The 17,967-nt window shown below is 45.7% G+C and overlaps 1 protein-coding gene across 1 annotated transcript in view; it reads right to left on the bottom strand.

Moving 5' to 3' along the window:
- Positions 1 to 15,768, bottom strand: part of LOC128659661 (uncharacterized) — a 346,545-nt gene extending 330,777 nt beyond the window's left edge. The window contains exons 1-2 of the mRNA XM_053713230.1: positions 15,733 to 15,768; positions 5,784 to 5,906 (exon numbers count right to left, since the gene is read on the bottom strand). The gene's annotated coding sequence lies outside the window, so the exon portion shown is untranslated. The remainder of the gene's footprint in view (positions 1 to 5,783; positions 5,907 to 15,732) is intronic.
- Positions 15,769 to 17,967: the final 2,199 nt, after the last annotated feature.

Raw genomic sequence — 17,967 nt, forward strand, 5'->3', positions numbered from 1 at the left:
ACCTATCAGTACGTTACATGTAGGTATATGTAGCAGCTTACCTATCAGTACGTTACATGTAGGCATATGTAGCAGCTGACCTATCAGTACGTTACATGTAGGCATATGTAGCAGCTGACCTAACAGTACGTTACATGTAGGTATATGTAGCAGCCTGACCTATCAGTACGTTACATGTAGGTATATGTAGCAGCTGACCTATCAGTACGTTACATGTAGGCATATGTAGCAGCTGACCTATCAGTACGTTACATGTAGGTATATGTAGCAGCTGACCTATCAGTACGTTACATGTAGGCGTGTGTATAAGCTTACCTATCAGTACGTTACATGTAGGCGTGTGTAGTAGCTTACCTATCAGTACGTTACATGTAGGTATATGTAGCAGCTGACCTATCAGTACGTTACATGTAGGCATATGTAGCAGCTGACCTATCAGTACGTTACATGTAGGTATATGTAGCAGCTGACCTATCAGTACGTTACATGTAGGTATATGTAGCAGCTGACCTATCAGTACGTTACATGTAGGCGTGTGTATAAGCTTACCTATCAGTACGTTACATGTAGGCGTGTGTAGTAGCTTACCTATCAGTACGTTACATGTAGGTATATGTAGCAGCTGACCTATCAGTACGTTACATGTAGGTATATGTAGCAGCTGACCTATCAGTACGTTACATGTAGGTATATGTAGCAGCTGACCTATCAGTACGTTACATGTAGGCGTGTGTATAAGCTTACCTATCAGTACGTTACATGTAGGCATATGTAGCAGCTGACCTATCAGTACGTTACATGTAGGTATATGTAGCAGCTGACCTATCAGTACGTTACATGTAGGCATATGTAGCAGCTGACCTATCAGTACGTTACATGTAGGACAATGTAGCAGCTGACCTATCAGTACGTTACATGTAGGCATATGTAGCAGCTGACCTATCAGTACGTTACATGTAGGCTTGTGTATAAGCTTACCTATCAGTACGTTACATGTAGGTATATGTAGCAGCTGACCTATCAGTACGTTACATGTAGGTATATGTAGCAGCTGACCTATCAGTACGTTACATGTAGGTATAGTGTAGCAGCTGACCTATCAGTACGTTACATGTAGGTATATGTAGCAGCTGACCTATCAGTACGTTACATTGTAGGCATATGTAGGCAGCTGACCTATCAGTACGTTACATTGTAGGTATATGTAGCAGCTGACCTATCAGTAACGGTACATGTAGGTATATGTAGCCAGGCTGACCTATCAATTTTTTTTTTTTTTTTTTTGGGGCGTTACATTGTAGGTAATATGTTAAGCAGCTGACCTATCAGTACTGTTACATGTAGGCATATGTAGCAGCTGGACCTGATCAGTACGTTACATGTAGTGTATATGTAGCAGCTGACCTATCAGTACGTACATGTAGGTATATGTAGCAGCTGACCTATCAGTACGTTACATGTAGGTTATATGTAGCAGCTGACCTATCAGTACGTTACATGTAGGTATATGTAGCAGTTGACCTATCAGTACGTTACATGTAGGCATGTGTATAAGCTGACCTATTCAGTACGTTACATGTAGGCATATGTAGCAGCTGACCCTATCAGTACGTTACATGTAGGTATATGTAGCAGCTGACCTATCAGTACGTTACATGTAGGTATATGTAGCAGCTGACCTATCAGTACGTTACATGTAGGCATATGTAGCAGCTGACCTACTCAGTACGTTACATGTAGGTATATGTAGCAGCTGACCTACTCAGTACGTTACATGTAGGTATATGTAGCAGCTGACCTATCAGTACATTACATGTAGGTATATGTAGCAGCTGACCTATCAGTACGTTACATGTAGGTATATGTAGCAGCTGACCTATCAGTACGTTACATGTAGGTATATGTAGCAGCTGACCTATCAGTACGTTACACTGTAGGCAGTGTATGTAGCAGCTGACCTATCAGCTACTTACATGTAGGTATATAGTAGCAGCTGACCTATCAGTACGTTACATGTAGGTATATGTAGCAGCTGTCCCTATCAGTACGTTACATGTAGGTATATGTAGCAGCTGACCTATCAGTACGTTACATGTAGGTATATGTAGCAGCTGACCTATCAGTACGTTACATGTAGGTATATGTAGCAGCTGACCTATCAGTACGTTACATGTAGGGATATGTAGCAGCTGACCTATCAGTACGTTACATGTAGTATATGTAGCAGCTGACCTATCAGTACGTTACATGTAGGTATATGTAGCAGCTGACCTATCAGTACGTTACATGTAGGCATATGTAGCAGCTGACCTATCAGTACGTTACATGTAGGTATATGTAGCAGCTTACCTATCAGTACGTTACATGTAGGTATATGTAGCAGCTGACCTATCAGTACGTTACATGTAGGTATATGTAGCAGCTTACCTATCAGTACGTTACATGTAGGCGTGTGTATAAGCTGACCTATCAGTACGTTACATGTAGGCATATGTAGCAGCTGACCTATCAGTACGTTACATGTAGGTATATGTAGCAGCTGACCTATCAGTACGTTACATGTAGGTATATGTAGCAGCTGACCTATCAGTACGTTACATGTAGGTATATGTAGCAGCTTGACCCTATCAGTACGTTACATGTAGGTATATGTAGCAGCTGACCTATCAGTACGTTACATGTAGGTATATGTAGCAGCTGACCTATCAGTACGTTACATGTAGGCATATGTAGCAGCTGACCTATCAGTACGTTACATGTAGGTATATGTAGCAGCTGACCTATCAGTACGTTACATGTAGGTATATGTAGCAGCTGACCTATCAGTACGTTACATGTAGGCATATGTAGCAGCTGACCTATCAGTACGTTACATGTAGGTATATGTAGTAGCTTACCTATCAGTACGTTACATGTAGGTATATGTAGCAGCTGACCTATCAGTACGTTACTTGTAGGTATATGTAGCAGCTGACCTATCAGTACGTTACATGTAGGTATATGTAGCAGCTGACCTATCAGTACGTTACATGTAGGGCATATGTAGCAGCTGACCTATCAGTACGTTACATGTAGGTATATGTAGCAGCTGACCTATCAGTACGTTACATGTAGGCATATGTAGCAGCTGACCTATCAGTACGTTACATGTAGGTATATGTAGCAGCTTACCTATCAGTACGTTACATGTAGGTATATGTAGCAGCTGACCTATCAGTACGTTACATGTAGGTATATGTAGCAGCTGACCTATCAGTACGTTACATGTAGGTATATGTAGCAGCTGACCTATCAGTACATTACATGTAGTATATGTAGCAGCTGACCTATCAGTACGTTACATGTAGGTATATGTAGCAGCTGACCTATCAGTACATTACATGTAGGTATATGTAGCAGCTGACCTATCAGTACGTTACATGTAGGTATATGTAGCAGCTGACCTATCAGTACATTACATGTAGGTATATGTAGCAGCTGACCTATCAGTACGTTACATGTAGGTATATGTAGCAGCTGACCTATCAGTACGTTACATGTAGGTATATGTAGCAGCTGACCTATCAGTACGTTACATGTAGGTATATGTAGCAGCTGACCTATCAGTACGTTACATGTAGGCATATGTAGCAGCTGACCTATCAGTACATTACATGTAGGTATATGTAGCAGCTGACCTATCAGTACGTTACATGTAGGTATATGTAGCAGCTGACCTATCAGTACGTTACATGTAGGTATATGTAGCAGCTGACCTATCAGTACGTTACATGTAGGTATATGTAGCAGCTGACCTATCAGTACGTTACATGTAGGTATATGTAGCAGCTGACCTATCAGTACGTTACATGTAGGTGTGTGTAGCAGCTGACCTATCAGTACGTTACATGTAGGTATGTGTAGCAGCTTACCTATCAGTACGTTACATGTAGGCGTGTGTATAAGCTTACCTATCAGTACGTTACATGTAGGTATATGTAGCAGCTGACCTATCAGTACGTTACATGTAGGCGTGTGTATAAGCTTACCTATCAGTACGTTACATGTAGGTATATGTAGCAGCTGACCTATCAGTACGTTACATGTAGGTATATGTAGCAGCTGACCTATCAGTACGTTACATGTAGGTATATGTAGCAGCTGACCTATCAGTACGTTACATGTAGGCATATGTAGCAGCTGACCTATCAGTACGTTACATGTAGGCATATGTAGCAGCTGACCTATCAGTACGTTACATGTAGGTATATGTAGCAGCTGACCTATCAGTACGTTACATGTAGGTATATGTAGCAGCTGACCTATCAGTACGTTACATGTAGGTATATGTAGCAGCTGACCTATCAGTACGTTACATGTAGGTATATGTAGTAGCTGACCTATCAGTACGTTACATGTAGGTATATGTAGCAGCTGACCTATCAGTACGTTACATGTAGGCGTGTGTAGCAGCTGACCTATCAGTACATTACATGTAGGTATATGTAGCAGCTGACCTATCAGTACGTTACATGTAGGTATATGTAGCAGCTGACCTATCAGTACGTTACATGTAGGTATGTGTAGCAGCTGACCTATCAGTACGTTACATGTAGGCATGTGTATAAGCTTACCTATCAGTACGTTACATGTAGGCATATGTAGCAGCTGACCTATCAGTACGTTACATGTAGGTATATGTAGCAGCTTACCTATCAGTACGTTACATGTAGGTATATGTAGCAGCTGACCTATCAGTACGTTACATGTAGGTATATGTAGCAGCTGACCTATCAGTACGTTACATGTAGGTATATGTAGCAGCTGACCTATCAGTACGTTACATGTAGGCATATGTAGCAGCTGACCTATCAGTACGTTACATGTAGGCATATGTAGCAGCTGACCTATCAGTACGTTACATGTAGGTATATGTAGCAGCTGACCTATCAGTACGTTACATGTAGGTATATGTAGCAGCTGACCTATCAGTACGTTACATGTAGGTATATGTAGCAGCTGACCTATCAGTACGTTACATGTAGGCGTGTGTAGCAGCTGACCTATCAGTACGTTACATGTAGGTATATGTAGCAGCTGACCTATCAGTACGTTACATGTAGGTATATGTAGCAGCTGACCTATCAGTACGTTACATGTAGGTATATGTAGCAGCTGACCTATCAGTACGTTACATGTAGGTATATGTAGCAGCTGACCTATCAGTACGTTACATGTAGGGATATGTAGCAGCTGACCTATCAGTACGTTACATGTAGGTATATGTAGCAGCTGACCTATCAGTACGTTACATGTAGGCATATGTAGCAGCTGACCTATCAGAACGTTACATGTAGGTATATGTAGCAGCTGACCTATCAGTGCGTTACATGTAGGTATATGTAGCAGCTGACCTATCAGTACGTTACATGTAGGTATATGTAGCAGCTGACCTATCAGTACGTTACATGTAGGTATATGTAGCAGCTGACCTATCAGTACGTTACATGTAGGTATATGTAGCAGCTGACCTATCAGTACGTTACATGTAGGCATATGTAGCAGCTGACCTATCAGTACGTTACATGTAGGTATATGTAGCAGCTGACCTATCAGTACGTTACATGTAGGCATATGTAGCAGCTGACCTATCAGTACGTTACATGTAGGTATATGTAGCAGCTGACCTATCAGTACGTTACATGTAGGTATATGTAGCAGCTGACCTATCAGTACGTTACATGTAGGTATATGTAGCAGCTGACCTATCAGTACGTTACATGTAGGCGTGTGTACAAGCTTACCGATCAGTGTTTATAGCCGCCTATAAAACTTCTGTAGGATGTTGCACCTCAGGAAGGGAGCAGCCAGTAAGAGTTGCTTCGGGATACAGCAGAACTTTACCATTGGCTGCCAGGAGCTACTGTCTGTGGGTTAAAGTTCACATATTACACCAACATATCTAAACAGGCACACTCTTTACAGGAAATATGTCACTCTCTTTACGGGAACAGTATGCTACATCCGATCGAGACACACAACAAGATGACACATAAATACGCTATACAACATAAACCATCTCCTATGCTCTAAGTGCCACTGGGTGCAGCACATACAGGGTATGGAAAGGGGGGGGGCAGCACATACAGGGTACAGACGGGGGGGGGGAGGAGCACATACAGGGTACAGACGAGGGGGGGGAGGAGCACATACAGGGTACAGACAGGGGGGGGAGCACATACAGAGTACAGACAGGGGGGGGGACGCACATACAGAGTACAGACAGGGGGGAGGGACGCACATACAGAGTACAGACAGGGGGGGGGACGCACATACAGAGTACAGACAAGGGGGGGAAGCACATACAGAGTACAGACGGGGGGGGGAAGCACATACAGAGTACAGACAGGGGGGGGAGCACATACAGAGTACAGACAGGGGGGGGCAGCACATACAGAGTACAGACAGGGGGGGGGGCAGCACATACAGAGTACAGACAGGGGGGGGAGCACATACAGAGTACAGACAGGGGGGGGGAGCACATACAGAGTACAGACAGGGGGGGGAGCACATACAGAGTACAGACGGGGGGGGGGGGAGAACATACAAAGTACAGACAGGGGGTGGCAGCACATACAGAGTACAGACAGGGGGGGGCAGCACATACAGAGTACAGACAGGGGGGGAAGCACATACAGAGTACAGACAGGGGGGGGAAGCACATACAGAGTACAGACAGGGGGGGAAGCACATACAGAGTACAGACAGGGGGGGAAGCACATACAGAGTACAGACAGGGGGGGGAAGCACATACAGAGTACAGACAGGGGGGGGAAGCACATACAGAGTACAGACAGGGGGGGGAAGCACATACAGAGTACAGACAGGGGGGGGAGCACATACAGAGTACAGACAGGGGGGGCAGCACATACAGAGTACAGACGGGGGGGGCGCACATACAGAGTACAGACAGGGGGGGGGGACGCACATACAGAGTACAGACAGGGGGGGGGGACGCACATACAGAGTACAGACAGGGGGGGGAAGCACATACAGAGTACAGACAGGGGGGGGGGAAGCACATACAGAATACAGACAGGGGGGGGGAGCACATACAGAGTACAGACAGGGGGGGGCAGCACATACAGAGTACAGACAGGGGGGGGCAGCACATACAGAGTACAGACAGGGGGGGGCAGCACATACAGAGTACAGACAGGGGGGAGGAGCACATACAAAGTACAGACAGGGGGGGGGGAGCACATACAGAGTACAGACAGGGGGGGGGGGCACATACAGAGTACAGACAGGGGGGGGAGAACATACAGAGTACAGACAGGGGGGGGCAGCACATACAGAGTACAGACAGGGGGGGCAGCACATACAGAGTACAGACAGGGGGGGGGGGAGCACATACAGAGTACAGACAGGGGGGGGAGCACATACAGAGTACAGACAAGGGGGGGAAGCACATACAGAGTACAGACAGGGGGGGACGCACATACAGAGTACAGACAGGGGGGGGACGCACATACAGAGTACAGACAGGGGGGGGGGCACATACAGAGTACAGACAGGGGGGGGGGGGGGCACATACAGAGTACAGACAGGGGGGGGAAGCACATACAGAGTACAGACAGGGGGGGGGAAGCACATACAGAGTACAGACAGGGGGGGGGGGCACATACAGAGTACAGACAGGGGGGGGGAAGCACATACAGAGTACAGACAGGGGGGGGGAAGCACATACAGAGTACAGACAGGGGGGGGGGGGCACATACAGAGTACAGACAGGGGGGGGGAAGCACATACAGAGTACAGACAGGGGGGGGGGGAGCACATACAGAGTACAGACAGGGGGGGAGCACATACAGAGTACAGACAGGGAGGGGGAGCACATACAGAGTACAGACGGGGGGGGGGGAGCACATACAGAGTCCAGACAGGGGGGGAGCACATACAGGAGGGGGAAGCACATATAGAGTACAGACAGGAGGGGGAGCACATACAGGAGGGGGAAGCACATATAGAGTACAGACAGGAGGGGGAGCACATACAGAGTACAGACAGGGGGGGGAGCACATACAGGATACAAGTGAGAAAGGGGACCCCCCAAGCGCCTACCAAACCGGAGGCAAAAGGGGAAAGCAAAATGGGAAAGCACTGTAAGTTTACTACAGTTGAAATTTAATAACAGTTTAAAAACATACAATATATATCATGGATCCATGAGATAAAATAACAGATAAAAACAGTTCAAATTATACAAAAAATGTGCAAAATGTCGACAACAAATAATCAGCAACAGATATTCAACGGTCCTAGACTGAGATTGCACGGGACTGGGTAATGGGTGTTAAACCATATAAAATCAAATAACTAGTGTCCAAAAGTGTTCAATAGTGCGAAAAAATCCAAAATTCAAAATCCAGAATAATATAAAAATAAAATAAAAATAAAAATATAAAAATCCAGAGTCAATGTGATGAAAACAAGTGTGTCTTTAAAAATAGTGAGTTGTAATTCTGTGGCGAACAAGACAAAAAATGAAAAAATATGCAGTGTAGGCAAAAGTGAAAAAAATATCAAATAGTAAAAATAGTCACCCAAACCTAAATGGATATTCTTTGTAGGGATCCCACAGTGTAGATAATCCTTGAGGGTGGGAGAGGAGGAGAAGTAGTGTCCACAGGAGTGAAAAAACGGACTAAAAGACTGAACCAGATTGTCCCAAAAAACGATACCTGCACCATATTTTTCTTTGTATTTTAGGTGGATAACTTCACACAATTGTACATAAAAGGGAATAGGCTTACCAATACTCAGTCGACGCGTTTCGGCCCCTGTAAGGACTTTATCAAGACTGAGTTTATTTAGGAGAATGTGTCCTTATAAAGGGTATTGTAGCCAATAATCAGATTGAATTTTTGCGCCAAAACTTTAAGCTCCGCCCACTTCCTGTTGACTGCATTGTGGGTATGGGCATTGTATTCATAGTAAGGGCATTTTCTCCAATACTATTCCTATATTGGTCCTGTATTAGTCCTAACCAACTAATCTGTGTTAGCTTAGAAAAGGGAAGTGGTCTACCTGATATCTGTTACGTGTGTATAGTTACTTAATACCAAGGTTAGTACCGGATGTTGACTTCCGGTTGGTAAGGACACTGATGTCACTTCCGGTGTATCTGCATATAGTATAGCAGAATTTAGCAAAATTCTAAAATACCCAACTTATTGTGCCAGGGTATGGCTATAGTGATTCATCTGTCATAATGAGATTGGATAATTATTTTAGAGAGTAATTATGCTATATGAAGTGTTACCAATTGCCCACGGAGTGTTATTTCCAATAACGGCAAAATGTGACGTCATTTCCGGTTCCGGAATGTCCCCCGAATTGTACTTCCGGTTTCGCTAAATTTTAAAGTTGTTTCCGGTCCGTTCTTAAGAATAGACGTGACAGGCTAAAATGATACAGGGTAGTAGTATGGGACAAACATATCAGTTCCGGACTACATAGGAGAGGACATAATCATCTTGTATCTATTAGAAACAGACAGACCTTACTTTAGGATAAACGTGACAGGCTAAGATGATACATGTATGGGACAAACATGTCAGTTCCGGACTACATAGGAGAGGACATAATCATCTTGTATCTATTAGAAACAGACAGACCTTACTTTAGGATAAACGTGACAGGCCTAAGATGATACATGTATGGGACAAACATGTCAGTTCCGGACTACATAGGAGAGGACATAATCATCTTGTATCTATTAGAAACAGACAGACCTTACTTTAGGATAAACGTGACAGGCTAAGATGATACATGTATGGGACAAACATGTCAGTTCCGGACTATACAGAAAAGGACATAATCCTCGTGTCTATTAGAAAGACATAACATGTATATAATAAAAAATAAATAATGATTTTTAAAATTCACTTGTGTGTATCGATTGTAGCTCGCTTGCAAGCTGTATATACAAATGGTGTGAATAAAAAAGGTGTGAATAAAAAATGGCTACTTGAGTGGGTTACTATAGAAACAAGGGAGATGGCTATTTGGATAGCATAACAAATCAGATACAAATAGATAGAGATAGAAATAAATGGTAATCAGATAAACATTCAGATTAATAGCTTATACAAATAGCTTATAAACATAAGTGGGCTTATAATAGCTCATAAAGCCTCATTTTAGGTAATTACACATATAATATAGAATTGATCAATGTAGATAGGTGGTCGAATATTTTAATCCCCAAAATCGTGACGTCACTACCATGTTTGGGGTGGAATTTAGTTAGTTGTTGAAATTTGCAACTGGGGCCGTGGATCACATTAGATCCGTATCTAAACCACATTGGATGCTAGAGAAATACGCATCTAGGCAAATTTAGATAGGATTCCAATTGACTTTGATTGATGTAACACTGCAGAGGCAGTGACACGTACAGACTTCCGGTAGCAACCGGAACCGGCTTTCCTAAGTTCATTTCAGCTGAGCAGCTGGTCACATTCCTTAACGTAAGGAGTAAAGGAGATTTACAGCCTCACAACAGACTTCTTAGAAACGAAGAGCGGTGAAGCGGTAACTTATACTGCCTAAAGATTATTCTGTACATGTTTTTACTCTTTAACTTCTGGTACGCAGAATACCTACTGCCCTGATATTTTAATGTTGTTTGCCATTTGTGTAATAAACTTCACTTGAGTCCCATTGCGCTCTTCTCTTTTTCTGTCTTTCTGTTTCTAATAGATACAAGATGATTATGTCCTCTCCTATGTAGTCCGGAACTGATATGTTTGTCCCATACTACTACCCTGTATCATTTTAGCCTGTCACGTCTATTCTTAAGAACGGACCGGAAACAACTTTAAAATTTAGCGAAACCGGAAGTACAATTCCGAGGACATTCCGGAACCGGAAATGACGTCACATTTTGCCGTTATCGGAAATAACAATCCGTGGGCAATTGTCAACACTTCATATAGCATAATTACTCTCTAAAATAATTATCCAATCTCATTATGACAGATGAATCACTATAGCCATATCCTGGCACAATAAGTTGGGTATTTTAGAATTTTGCTAAATTCTGCTATACTATATGCAGATACACCGGAAGTGACATCAGTGTCCTTACCAACCGGAAGTCAACATCCGGTACTAACCTTGGTATTAAGTAACTATACACACGTAACAGATATCAGGTAGACCACTTCCCTTTTCTAAGCTAACACAGATTAGTTGGTTAGGACTAATACAGGACCAATATAGGAATAGTATTGGAGAAAATGCCCTTACTATGAATACAATGCCCATACCCACAATGCAGTCAACAGGAAGTGGGCGGAGCTTAAAGTTTTGGCGCAAAAATTCAATCTGATTATTGGCTACAATACCCTTTATAAGGACACATTCTCCTAAATAAACTCAGTCTTGATAAAGTCCTTACAGGGGCCGAAACGCGTCGACTGAGTATTGGTAAGCCTATTCCCTTTTATGTACAATTGTGTGAAGTTACCTGCACCATATTTTTCTTTGTATTTTAGGTGGATATCGTTTTTTGGGACAATCTGGTTCAGTCTTTTAGTCCGTTTTTTTCACTCCTGTGGACACTACTTCTCCTCCTCTCCCACCTTCAAGGATTATCTACACTGTGGGATCCCTACAAGGAATATCCATTTAGGTTTGGGTGACTATTTTTACTATTTGATATTTTTTTCACTTTTGCCTACACTGCATATTTTTTCATTTTTTGTCTTGTTCGCCACAGAATTACAACTCACTATTTTTAAAGACACACTTGTTTTCATCACATTGACTCTGGATTTTTATATTTTTATTTTTATTTTATTTTTATATTATTCTGGATTTTGAATTTTGGATTTTTTCGCACTATTGAACACTTTTGGACACTAGTTATTTGATTTTATATGGTTTAACACCCATTACCCAGTCCCGTGCAATCTCAGTCTAGGACCGTTGAATATCTGTTGCTGATTATTTGTTGTCGACATTTTGCACATTTTTTGTATAATTTGAACTGTTTTTATCTGTTATTTTATCTCATGGATCCATGATATATATTGTATGTTTTTAAACTGTTATTAAATTTCAACTGTAGTAAACTTACAGTGCTTTCCCATTTTGCTTTCCCCTTTTGCCTCCGGTTTCGTAGGCGCTTGGGGAGTCCCCTTTCTCACTTGACTTCTATTGGTGGTCACTAGGTACACCCCTCCCTCGAGCAAGGGGCTTAGAGTAGGCGCTAGTTCCATCTCCCATTAATCGTTCACATACAGGATACAGACAGGGGGGGGGGGAGCACATACAGGATACAGACAGGGGGGGAGCACATACAAAGTACAGACAGGAGGGGGAAGCACATACAGAGTACAGACAGGGGGGAAGCACATACAGGATACAGACAGGGGGGGGAGCACATACAGAGTACAGACAGGGGGAGCACATACAGAGTACAGACAGGGGGGGAGCAGCACATACAGAGTACAGACAGGGGGGGAGCAGCACATACAGAGTACAGACAGGGGGGGGAGCAGCACATACAGAGTACAGACAGGGGGGGGAGCAGCACATACAGAGTACAGACAGGGGGGAGAGCAGCACAGAGTACTCCCCCCATACAGACTACAGACAGGGGGCAGCACATACAGAGTACAGGCAGGGGGCAGCACATACAGAGTACAGGCAGGGGGCAGCACATATAGACTACAGACAGGGGGCAGCACATATAGACTACAGACAGGGGGCAGCACATATAGACTACAGACAAGGGGCAGCACATATAGACTACAGACAAGGGGCAGCACATATAGACTACAGACAAGGGGCAGCACATATAGAGTACAGACAGGGGGGAGCACATATAGAGTACAGACAGGGGGGAGCACATATAGAGTACAGACAGGGGGGGAGCAGCACATACAGAGTACAGACAGGGGGGGAGCAGCACATACAGAGTACAGACAGGGGGGGGAGCAGCACATACAGAGTACAGACAGGGGGGGGAGCAGCACATACAGAGTACAGACAGGGGGGGAGCAGCACATACAGAGTACAGACAGGGGGGGGAGCAGCACAGAGTACTCCCCCCATACAGACTACAGACAGGGGGCAGCACATACAGAGTACAGGCAGGGGGCAGCACATACAGAGTACAGACAGGGGGGGAGCAGCACATACAGAGTACAGACAGGGGGGGGAGCAGCACAGAGTACTCCCGCCATACAGACTACAGACAGGGGGCAGCACATACAGAGTACAGGCAGGGGGCAGCACATACAGAGTACAGACAGGGGGCAGCACATATAGACTACAGACAGGGGGCAGCACATATAGACTACAGACAGGGGGCAGCACATATAGACTACAGACAGGGGGCAGCACATATAGACTACAGGCAGGGGGCAGCACATATAGAGTACAGACAGGGGGGAGCACATATAGAGTACAGACAGGGGGGAGCACATACAGAGTACAGACAGGGGGGGGAGCAGCACATACAGAGTACAGACAGGGGGGGGGAGCAGCACATACAGAGTACAGACAGGGGGGGGAGCAGCACATACAGAGTACAGACAGGGGGGGGAGCAGCACATACAGAGTACAGACAGGGGGGAGCAGCACATATTACACCAACATATCTAAACAGGCACACTCTTTACAGGAAATATGTCACTCTCTTTACGGGAACAGTATGCTACATCTGATCGAGACACACAACAAGATGACACATAAATACGCTATACAACATAAACCATCTCCCATGCTCTAAGTGCCACTGGGTGCAGCACATACAGGGTATGGAAAGGGGGGGGGGGGCAGCACATACAGAGTACAGACAGTTGGGGGGGAGTACAGACAGGGGGGAGAGCACACACAGAGTACAGACCGGGGGGCAGCACACACAGAGTACAGACCGGGGGGCAGCACACACAGAGTACAGACCGGGGGGCAGCACACACAGAGTACAGACCGGGGGGCAGCACACACAGAGTACAGACCGGGGGGCAGCACACACAGAGTACAGACCGGGGGGCAGCACACACAGAGTACAGACCGGGGGGCAGCACACACAGAGTACAGACCGGGGGGCAGCACACACAGAGTACAGACCGGGGGGCAGCACATACAGAGTACAGACCGGGGGGCAGCACATACAGAGTACAGACCGGGGGGCAGCACATACAGAGTACAGACCGGGGGGCAGCACATACAGAGTACAGACCGGGGGGCAGCACATACAGAGTACAGACCGGGGGGCAGCACATACAGAGTACAGACCGGGGGGAGCACATATAGACTACAGACAGGGGGAGCACATATAGACTACAGACAGGGGGCAGCACATATAGACTACAGACAGGGGGCAGCACATATAGACTACAGACAGGGGGCAGCACATATAGACTACAGACAGGGGGGAGCACATATAGACTACAGGCAGGGGGCAGCACATATAGACTACAGACAGGGGGCAGCACATATAGACTACAGACAGGGGGCAGCACATATAGACTACAGACAGGGGGCAGCACATATAGACTACAGGCAGGGGGCAGCACATATAGACTACAGGCAGGGGGCAGCACATATAGACTACAGACAGGGGGGAGCACATATAGACTACAGACAGGGGGGAGCACATATAGACTACAGACAGGGGGGAGCACATATAGACTACAGACAGGGGGAGCACATATAGACTACAGACAGGGGGGAGCACATATAGACTACAGACAGGGGGGAGCACATATAGACTACAGACAGGGGGGAGCACATATAGACTACAGGCAGGGGGCAGCACATATAGACTACAGACAGGGGGCAGCACATATAGACTACAGACAGGGGGCAGCACATATAGACTACAGACAGGGGGCAGCACATATAGACTACAGACAGGGGGCAGCACATATAGACTACAGGCAGGGGGCAGCACATATAGACTACAGGCAGGGGGCAGCACATATAGACTACAGACAGGGGGGAGCACATATAGACTACAGACAGGGGGGAGCACATATAGACTACAGACAGGGGGCAGCACATATAGACTACAGACAGGGGGCAGCACATATAGACTACAGACAGGGGGCAGCACATATAGACTACAGACAGGGGGCAGCACATATAGACTACAGGCAGGGGGCAGCACATATAGACTACAGGCAGGGGGCAGCACATATAGACTACAGACAGGGGGCAGCACATATAGACTACAGACAGGGGGCAGCACATATAGACTACAGACAGGGGGCAGCACATATAGACTACAGACAGGGGGCAGCACATATAGACTACAGGCAGGGGGGCAGCACATATAGACTACAGGCAGGGGGCAGCACATATAGACTACAGACAGGGGGGAGCACATATAGACTACAGACAGGGGGGAGCACATATAGACTACAGACAGGGGGCAGCACATATAGACTACAGACAGGGGGCAGCACATATAGACTACAGACAGGGGGCAGCACATATAGACTACAGACAGGGGGCAGCACATATAGACTACAGGCAGGGGGCAGCACATATAGACTACAGGCAGGGGGCAGCACATATAGACTACAGGCAGGGGGGAGCATATATAAATATATACACACACGAGCAGTTACACAAACACATGAAACGGCGCCATTATCGGATAATCGGTACAACTGACATCCAACCGCCTACGGTAAATAAAAAGACATTTACGTAACTAAACTTACTTACCGGGTTATGGCCGCTGCCATTTTCCTTCAATTTTCCCGCCGCATCACGTGACTGATACCGTTACTGCCATCTTTCTTACTGTCAACATACGGATTAACATGAGGAAGCCATACTAACTGCTGGCAGCCTCTTATCCCTCTAGGTAATCTCAGTGTCATTTTACAAACTGTCACCTCATACACTGGCACCTCATACACTGTCACCCATCACACTGGCACCTCATACACTGTTACCCTCACTCAGTCACCTCATACACTGTCAGTGTCACCCATCACACTGTCACCTTATACACTGTTACCCTCACTCAGTCACCTCATACACTGGCACCTCATACACTGTCACCTCATACACTGGCACCTCATACACTGTCACCCATCACACTGGCACCTCATACACTGTTACCCTCACTCAGTCACCTCATACACTGTCAGTGTCACCCATCACACTGTCACCTTATACACTGTTACCCATCACACTGTCACCTTATACACTGTTACCCTCACTCAGTCACCTCATACACTGTTACCTCATACACTGTCACCCATCACACTGTCACCTCATACACTGTTACCCTCACTCAGTCACCTCATACACTGTCACCTTATACACTGGCACCTCATACACTGGCACCTCATACACTGTCACCCATCACTCAGTCACCTTATACACTGTCAGTGTCACCTCATGCACTGTCACCTTATACACTGTGTTACCCATCACTCAGTCACCTTATACACTGGCAACTCATACACTGTCACCCATCACACTGGCACCTCATACACTGTTACCCTCACTCAGTCACCTTATACACTGTCAGTGTCACCCATCACACTGTCACCTTATACACTGTTACCCTCACTCAGTCACCTTATACACTGTCAGTGTCACCCATCACACTGTCACCTTATACACTGTTACCCTCACTCAGTCACCTTATACACTGTCACCTTATACACTGGCACCTCATACACTGGCACCTCATACACTGGCACCTCATACACTGTTACCCTCACTCAGTCACCTCATACACTGTCACCTCATACACTGTTACCTCATACACTGTCACCCATCACACTGTCACCTCATACACTGGCACCTCATACACTGTCACCTTATACACTGGCACCTCATACACTGTCACCCATCACACTGGCACCTCATACACTGTTACCCTCACTCAGTCACCTTATACACTGTCAGTGTCACCCATCACACTGTCACCTTATACACTGTTACCCTCACTCAGTCACCTCATACACTGGCACCTCATACACTGTCACCTTATACACTGGCACCTCATACACTGTTACCTCATACACTGTTACCCTCACTCAGTCACCTCATACACTGTCACCTTATACACTGTCACCTCATACACTGGCACCTCATACACTGTCACCTCATACACTGTTACCCTCACTCAGTCACCTCATACACTGTCACCTCATACACTGTTACCTCATACACTGTCACCCATCACACTGTCACCTCATACACTGTCACCTCATACACTGTCACCCATCACACTGGCACCTCATACACTGTTACCCTCACTCAGTCACCTTATACACTGTCAGTGTCACCCATCACACTGTCACCTCATACACTGGCACCTCATACACTGGCACCTCATACACTGTCACCTTATACACTGGCACCTCATACACTGTCACCCATCACACTGGCACCTCATACACTGTTACCCTCACTCAGTCACCTTATACACTGTCAGTGTCACCCATCACACTGTCACCTTATACACTGTTACCCTCACTCAGTCACCTCATACACTGGCACCTCATACACTGTCACCTTATACACTGGCACCTCATACACTGGCACCTCATACACTGTCACCTCATACACTGTTACCCTCACTCAGTCACCTCATACACTGTTACCTCATACACTGTCACCCATCACACTGTCACCTCATACACTGTCACCTTATACACTGGCACCTCATACACTGTCACCTCATACACTGTCACCCATCACACTGTCACCTTATACACTGTTACCCATCACACTGTCACCTTATACACTGTTACCCTCACTCAGTCACCTTATACACTGTCAGTGTCACCTCATGCACTGTCACCTTATACACTGTGTTACCCATCACTCAGTCACCTTATACACTGGCAACTCATACACTCATGTCACCTCATACACTGTCACCTCATGCACTGTCACCTCATGCACTGTCACCTTATACACTGTCACCCTCACTCA

The sequence above is a fragment of the Bombina bombina genome, chromosome 5 (assembly GCF_027579735.1).
Source record: "Bombina bombina isolate aBomBom1 chromosome 5, aBomBom1.pri, whole genome shotgun sequence".
NCBI classification, from domain to species: domain Eukaryota; kingdom Metazoa; phylum Chordata; class Amphibia; order Anura; family Bombinatoridae; genus Bombina; species Bombina bombina.